Raw genomic sequence first — 9,133 nt, 5'->3', positions numbered from 1 at the left:
TAGATTTAAAACAGATGTTTAGTACTGTCATGTGGTGGTAAAATTGAAATCCAAAATTGTTTCACATAATGTCTGGTGCATTTAGCACATTGCTTCCACTGTCAGCAATCTTCTATTAATGACATCATAAGGCAATAAATATTTGTATTGCAAGATTTTAACCACTGATAATATACAGTATGTACTATACTTCCTTTACAATATTAACCATTCTTTAAAAATAGTTCTTTAATCTTAATTATGACAACTAATAAAACACTGCCATAATTTTTAAGCCAAGAACAGTTTCTAATTTCTTGAGTCATGACAACAATTCTATTGAGGTAGAATAATTGTTCTGTGATTTTGCTTTGTCCTCAGGGATTTTTGAGATGTGTGTAATGCAGTAGATTACAAATGAACATGTTGATTTCAGACACTCTGAACAAAGATATTTGTTTTGTTTTTTCTGTCTTGTGTTTCTTTCTTTATTTTTTTATTTTCTTATTAAAATTTTAAAATGTAATAGTTTTTATAATTAATCTTTGGCTTCAATAAAATGCCAATAGAAAATTAAAATTATTCTTTAGTGTTTAAAGTTTCCTTTGTATATATAACATTCCAAGCAAATGTTTTAATCTGGTTTTATTTAAAATGTATACTGTGATCAGGAAATATTTTCAATCCTTGGCTTGGAATTCTGTCTGAAATTGATTCAAACTTTTATTCAAATTAGTTGTTTTGGATATGTACAAATCTTTCTGTTTCTGGAATGGAGAACCACCAACAAAATAGTTTTTTTTAATCGTTTTAGGTCGATGGCACACCTTTTAAAAGAGTTCAAAAAAATCACAGTGACTGGTTTTAGTTTTAGGGTTTATTTTTCCTCCACTAATTATAATAATGAACCACATGTAACACTCCAAACATTTTATTCATTATAATTTCAAAAATCACAAGCAAAGTCAGAGGTCTATTTGTTCGTCAGAAAAAAAAAACACTGGCTGACATATTTATTGTCAGATTTGTATATTAATTTAAATTCTTGGTTTGGGCTCACTGGTGGAGTTGCACCAGAAGACCCACTGAGCCCAGACTTGCAATTGCAGCAGTGGACCAACTGAGCTCAGAGGTGGAGCTGCACCAGGAGACCCACTGAGGCCAGTGGTGGAGCTGCACCAGGAGACCCACTGAGGCCAGTGGTGGAGCTGCACCAGGAGACCCACTGAGCCCAGTGATGGAGCTGCATCAAGGGGAGACCCACTGAGCCCAGTGGTGGAGCTGCATGTTGAGCAACTTCAGTCGTGAGCAGCAACACCTGTTTATTAAATACTTTGATGCTTTCCATGCATGAAATTTGAAAAAAAAAAAACATCCTTTTTTATAGTTTGTTCTTTAATATGATTGTAAAAATTAAATCCATCAAATGTGTAACAAAGTTTTGTTTTTATTTAACTGCCCACATTTGTAGTCACCACGCAACAGAGGTGTAACATGGGACATAAAACCACAGCTGACAATATATAATTTTATATCAGTTCAATGATTAATAACAATGATATTACAATATAATTAAAAATATATATTTTAATAACAATAACAGTAGTAATACATGTGGAAATATTGGAAACTTCATGGAAAACAGTCATTGCTGATTTACAGTATTATAACTTCATTCATTCGTGTTAAATCATCTCAGTTATACATCCGTATCTGAAAATAAAGTTAAAACTGATTTCTTTACAGCATGCAATACATTATTTTTATTTTGTATGAAAGCCTTAATTAGTTATTTATGTTGATACATTAGCTAAATATTTCAATGCAATATACAAAGAAAAACTTTTTGAAAAAATAGAATAGATATACTAGCCGGTGAAAGAATTAAACTAATGCAATTTGACTGCACTGTTGCTTGATGTCCACATACATTGATAGTTTTTGGTGAATAAAACTACATTCTACTCTAATATCTAGTTAATAAAATAGTAATATATTCAATATACTTCACTCCACATATTAGTTTTCAATTGATCTCCCTGTATAAAATGTTTTCACAGAATGTCTGGGTCATTTAGCACATGACTGTCACTGTCAGCCATCTTCTATTAATGATGTCATTGCGGAAAATGTTTTTGGAATGCAAGATTGTGAGATCACTGCTTCTAAATGTACTAAACTAACATCATAGAAGTAACCATTCTTCTAAAATGTTTTTTTTTTTTACTTTAAAGACTACTACTAAAACACTACAAGCACAGTCCAGAGATGAAAAACAGCAGTAGTCAAGTCCATTAAATGCATTTACTTCTGATTACTTCTGATATGCTTTAACTTTCAAGAATGAATTGTGGAAATATGTTGCATTTATGACATGTTATATATGTGAAATCCACATAAATACTTGTGTTTCATATATGTAATTTGCAAATATTGCCGAATATCAGATTTCTATATGAGGGTCATCCCATGCACATGAACAATCTCAACTTTTGTTGCCCAAATTTCATCGGAAATAAATGTTCTTTGGCCTCTTCCTCCTCCTTATCCTCCTCTGTGTCTTTTGACGATATGTGTATCAGCCTTGTTGCTGAGTGTAAACACATAATTTTGTTTTAATTGTTTTCAGTTGTGAGAACATGGTTAAATTTGTGCAAAATTAGGGCTTTTTGTTTAGATTTTTGCTGAAAAAGGTGAGAAAATTGGAGGTGACGTGAAAACATGAATGATGTTTTATAGTTTTGAGAAATGTGTTAATGTTTTTGAGAACTATATTAATGGTTTGGGAAATTAGGGCAACTGAATCAGTAATTATGTCTTAATAAATGGTAAAACAAATAATTACAATTAGAGTTACAATAAAGCATATTGTAGGAAAAAATAACAGTGGTAACACATATATAGAAACCTTTTAGTAATATGGGTAAATCAGGGAAAAACTTCATTGCTAATTGTAACAACTTATTATAACTTCTTCCTTATTATACTTCATGTTGATTCATCTTAGGTACAGTATATCAACACCTGAAATGTAACATAATACAGTTTCTATAAAATAAACATACTAGCTGGCTAAAAAAAACTACATTTTATTATTAATTTTAGTTTAAAATATTAAGTTATTCATTATAATTCACTGTATATACTAGTTTTTTATTTTTTTTAAGCTCTGTTGCCCTCCTTGCATAAAATCTTTTCACATTATATATGGTACATTTAGTACATGGATAGCACAGCTATCTTCCATTAATGATGTCATCATGCAACATTTACTTGAAATGCAAGAAATTAACCACTGCTACTACATGTACTATACTAAGCCCAGAGGTGGAGCTGCACCAGGAGACCCACTGAGCCTAGGGGTGGAGCTGCACCAGGAGACCTACTGAGCCCAGAGGTGGAGCTGCACCAGGAGGCCCACTGAGTCAAGTGGTGGAGCTGCACCAGGAGACCTACCGAGCCAAGAGGTGGAGCTGCACATAGAGCAGTTGTAGTTGCAAGCACAGTCAAGAGAGGAAAAAAGGTGGCAGAATTTAAGATCAATAAATACTTGTTTATGATTTATTTTCTGATCTTCTTTCATGCATGAATTAAGCATCTAGATTTAAAATATATATATATATATATATATATATATATATATATATATATATATATATATATATATATATATATATATATATATATTTAAACTTTAATGTGATGGAAAGGATAAAAATGTAAAGCCATTTTATGTTTGTCTTTTTTTAATCTTATTAACTGTCCACATATGTAAACACCATGCAACAAAGGAGTAAAATGGGATATAAAGCCACAGATGATGCTATTTACATCAGCTCAGTTATTAAGAACAATTATAATACAATATAATAATTAAAAAAAAACATGAAAGCCCTAAATAGTTATTCATGTTGATATGTTGGCTACATGGCTGTTTATTACAATATAAGACAATTCATTACATTATGTCCACATTTGTTGACAGTTGGTTTTTGGTGAATAAATTATATATATATATATATATATATATATATATATATATATATATATATATTAGGGCTGCCCCCAAATAGTCGACTAAACTTTAGTCGATATGAAGAGGGCTTGGTCGAATACATTTTCATTAGTCGGTTAGTTGCAAAAAAAAAAAATCACGTGAAATTACGCAATCAAGGGCTGCGCAGTCAGTGTATGACATCAGCAACGAGAGATCAACGCCTAACGCCTAAACGCCTCCACTGTATCCCTTCCACATCCACTCCATCAGAGCGCATCTTTTCAAAGGCCGGCTTCATTGTGAACACGTCGAGAAGCTCCCTTCTTCCCAGCAATGTGGACAAGCTGGTGTTCCTCTCACATAATATGAAAAAAATAAAATCGAATTGAAAGCTTAGATAAGAATGCTTAATTTCCTTTTTGTAGTGTTTCTGTTTGCTATCCGTTAGGCTATATATATATATATATATATATATATATATATATATATATATATATATATATATATATATATATATATATATATATATATATATATATATATATATATATATATATATAAAAACGGGTATTTTTTATATCGGGTAGGCTATACAAATAAATAAATACATATTATTTTTATTTTTTCGTTTTTATATAATGCAGAAGTTGTTTTTTATTCTGTTAGAAAAATTAGTCTGATGTTTTTAATTTGTTGTTTCAGGTCAAGACTCATTCGTCGTCTTAAAGGCAGTTTGTGGCTTTGCTCTAATATTTTTGATTTGTATTAGTGTTCTTTAAATTATTTGTTCCACATTTTGTCGTAAATATAGTTGTTCTAAACAATTCAATCATAATTAGGCTGTTAATTTGTTTGCTGCCTTCTTTTTTTATTCTAAGTTTTGGCGTTGTGCGATGTGCATTTATTAAGTTGTTCATTTTTGTTAATTTTCCTTTTGAACAACATAAAAATTATATAAATTTAAATTTTCCACTGTATTTTATACCAAACTGCGTTTTTGCTACAGTATTTATTTTTTTATTTTTTTATTTTTTTGCCTAGTTTTGTACTAGGCCTAAGTTGCTAATAAGTTTATTTGATTTATTTTAAAGAACGAATTTTAGTTTATTTTATTAAAAACTTTTTTTTTGTTTGTTTGTTTGTTTGACATGTAAATGTTACAGTTTGTATTTTTTGATAATAAATTATTAAAATGCAAAGGCAGTCTGATTGCTGTTTTTATGTCATAATTAGCCTATAACGTTCTGGTCACTGATTTTTGTGTGTAAGCACTGTATTTAAACGCTTTACTATTCCGTTTTAAGCGCTTAATTTTTGTTTTAAATGCGCTAGTATCATGCTTTAGCATTTTCTTTCACGTGGAAGTGTTAAACTTCAACTTGAACTATATTCCTAGTATATACGCAAGTTATTATATTAATATCATAAATGAACGATTATTTGATTAATCGCTAAAATGCAGGAATGTTAGTCGACTAGGAATATCTTTAGTCGGGGGCAGCCCTAATATATATATATATATATATATATATATATATATATATATATATATATATATATATATATATATATATACATTTATGTGAAAAGAACATCTTTTATGAAGTTTAAAAATTCACTAAAGATCACAGTGACCTCTTTTAATATCATGTTTTCTTTTTCCTCCATTGATTGTAAAAGTGAATTACTTAAACTACCCCAGACATTTTATACATTATAATAGCAAAAATCACTAGCAAAACAAGAAAATAATGTCTATTGGTGCTTTAGAAAACTAGCTGTGCAACATTTATTGTCAATTTTTTTTACAGATGTTTTTAATTCTTGACTCAATTCAATTCAATTCCAGAGGTGGAGCTGCACCAGAAGACCCACTGAGCCCAGAGGTGGAGCTGCACGTTGAACAATTGCAGTCATAAGCACAGAAATACTCGTTTATGAATTACTATCTAAAGTTCTTTCATGCCTGAATAATGGAAAATACTCTATGGATTTCGAAATTATTTTAGTACTTTAGTCCTTTATTCTGTAAAATTTTTAATTGAAAATCCATTAGAATGTTTTTTTTTCTAAATTTTGTATTTTTTTTCTAAATTTTGTTTTATTTAAAAATTATTTAACTGTCCACATATGTAGGCATCATGCAACAAAAGAGTAAAATTTGACATAAAGCCACAGGTGGCAATATGGTATTTTATGAGTTTTTTTTTTTTTTTTTTTTATGAAATGACTGTCAATGTCAGCCATCTACTATTAATGATGTCATTTTGGAAATATTTTATTGAATGAAGCTTCTATATGTACTTTACTAAGATCACAAAAGAAACCATTTTTTTGTTTGCTTGTTTTTTTTTTTTACCTTGTTTACCCTAACTTAAGACTACTAAAAAAAGTCAAACGTATTCTTGGTTTGAAATTCTGTAAAAAAAAACACTTGTGTAGCCAGAACAGAAAGTCTAGTTGTGCCTCAGAAAACCTGGCTGTGACACATTTATTGTCAGATTTTAAAATATATATTTTCAATTCTTGGCTTGGCCTCACTGGTGGAGCTGCACCAGGAGACCTACTGAGCCCCGAGGGGGAGCTGCACCAGGAGACCCACTGAGCCCAAAGGTGGAGCTGCACATCCAGCTATTGCAGTCACAAGTACAGAAACACACGGTTATGAATTACATTTTGTTGTTCTTTCATGCATGAATTATGGAAAACTTTACCTAGATTTAAAACAGATGTTTAGTACTTTTATGTGATGGTAAAATCGAAATCCAAAGTTGTTTTCACAATGTCTGGTTCACATAGCACATGGCTTTCACTGTCAGCTATCTTCTATTAATGATGTCATTAGGCAACAAATATTTTTAATGCAACATTGTAACTTCTGCTAATATATGTACTATACTGACTTTACAATATTACTCATTCTTTTAAAATTATTCTTTAATCTTACTTAAGACTGCTACTACAACACTGCCCCATTTTTATAAACCAAGAGCAGTTTCTATTTTCTTGATTAAAAATTTTCAAATTTATACTGTAATAGGGAAATATTTTCAATTATTGACATGTAAATCTGTCTGAAATTGATTCAAACTTTTATTTAAAAGTTGTTCTAAATTTGTCCAAATCTTTTTATTTTTAAAATGGAGAACCACCAACTAAATTGAGTTTTATAAACTCTTTACTTAAATGGCACATCTTTTAAAAGAGTTTAAAAAAAAAAATCACTAAAGATCCCATTGACAGCTTTAATTCAATGTTTTCTTTTTCCTCCACCTACCATAATAGTGAACCACATAAAAAACTCCAAACATTTTATACATTATAATTGCAAAAATTCATAGCATAGTCAGATGATCTATTTGTTCCTCAGAAAAACGGGCTGTGCCACATTTATTGACAGATTTTTCTATTAATTTAAATTCTAGGCTTGGACTCACTGGTGGAGCAGCACTAGGAAACCCACTGCGCCCAGAGTTAAAGCTGCATGTTGAGCAACTGCAGTCACAAGCATAACAACACTTGTGTAATAATTACTTTGATGTTCATCCTTGCAAGAATTATGTAAAACATTATCCATATAAACAAAAAACCGATTCTATATTTGTGATGGTAAACTTTAAAACCATTTATTTTTAACAAAATTCTGTTTATTAAAAAAATTATAATATATATATATATATATATATATATATATATATATATATATATATATATATATATATATATATATATATATATATATATATATATATATATATATATATATATAAACATTTTAGGAACAATAACAGTAGTAATACATGCACAATTAATAGAAACTTGTAAAAAACATGGAAAACAATCAATGCTGATGGTTACTTACAGTATTATAACTTCATTTGTTCATGTTAAATCAGTTATATACCAATATCTGAAATTTCTGTTAAAATTAATTTCTTTACAGCATGCAATAAATGAAAGCTCTAGTTATTCATGTTGATACATTTGATAAATGTTTTAATGCAATATAAAACAATTTAACTTTTTTTCAAAAAAATAGACTAGATATAATAGCAGGTTACAGAATCAGACTCGTAATGCAATTTGACTGTACTGTTGTTTGATGTCTACAAAATTTTAAATAAACTAAAACTAATACTTGGATAAGGAAATATTTTCAATTCTTGGTTTGGAATTCTGTCTTTTATTCAAACTTTAGTTGTTCTAGATATGTCCAGCCTTTTCAGTTTCACAAATATGGGTTTTTAAAATGTTTTACATCAATGACATATCTTTTGAAGGATTTCAATAAGTCACTGAAGATCAGAGTGATCGATTGATTTCAATTCAAGGTTTTCTTTTTCCTTCACTCATTACAATAGTGAACTACATATACTTCACCAATTTTTTATCATAATTGTAAAAATGACTAGGATAGCCAGAAAAGAGAATCTAAGTGTGCCTCAGAAAATCTAATCGTTCCTCAATTATTTTCAGATTTAAATTTTAACATATTGCCTTGGGCTCACTGGTGGAGCAGCAATAGGAGACTCACTGAGCCCAGAAGTGGAGCTGCACCACAAGACCCACTGAGCCCAGAGATAGAGCTGCAACAGGAGACCCACTAAGCCCAGAAGTGTAGCTGCATGTAGAGCAGTTGTAGTACATTTTTCTGAATTACTATCTGATATTCTTTAACTTTCATGCATCAATTATAGAAAACTGAATGGGCAGTTTTGCAGTGACAACACCTGTTAAATCAGGGACTTAGTCAAGGGATAGTGAGTGAGTGAGTGAGTGAGTGAGTGAGTGAGTGAGTGAGTGAGTGAGTGAGTGAGTGAGTGAGTGAGTGAGTGAGTGAGTGAGTGAGTGAGTGAGTGCTCAGCTGACAATGTGAAATTTAGTTGGGTTTTTGTAATGAAATGTTGTGCTATTTATGTCAACTTAGTTAAGAAATATACTTTCAAACAAAATTGTTAAATCATTTTTAAATTTTGTGTCCATTCATTCATGCATTCATTTTCTTTTTGGCTTAGTCCCTTTATTAATCAGGGGTCGTCGCAGCAGAATGAACTGCCAACTTGTCCAGCATATGTTTTACACAGCAGATGCCCTTCCAGATGCAACCCATACACTCATTTACACACATACTCTACAGACAATTTATAGCCTATCCAA

The 9,133-nt window shown here is 30.3% G+C and overlaps 1 long non-coding RNA gene across 1 annotated transcript; it reads left to right on the top strand.

Annotated features, from left to right (window-relative positions):
* Positions 1–320: 320 nt before the first annotated feature.
* LOC141378293 (uncharacterized) lies at positions 321–7,186 on the top strand. Its single transcript, XR_012392428.1, has 3 exons — positions 321–1,283; positions 3,300–3,502; positions 5,826–7,186. It is a non-coding gene; the product is annotated as an uncharacterized lncRNA (long non-coding RNA).
* Positions 7,187–9,133: the final 1,947 nt, after the last annotated feature.

The sequence above is a fragment of the Danio rerio genome, chromosome 16 (genome assembly GCF_049306965.1).
Source record: "Danio rerio strain Tuebingen ecotype United States chromosome 16, GRCz12tu, whole genome shotgun sequence".
Taxonomy (NCBI): Eukaryota; Metazoa; Chordata; class Actinopteri; order Cypriniformes; family Danionidae; genus Danio; species Danio rerio.
Note: the sequence above shows the minus strand (reverse complement) of the source record. Positions and strands in the feature narration are given on the sequence as shown.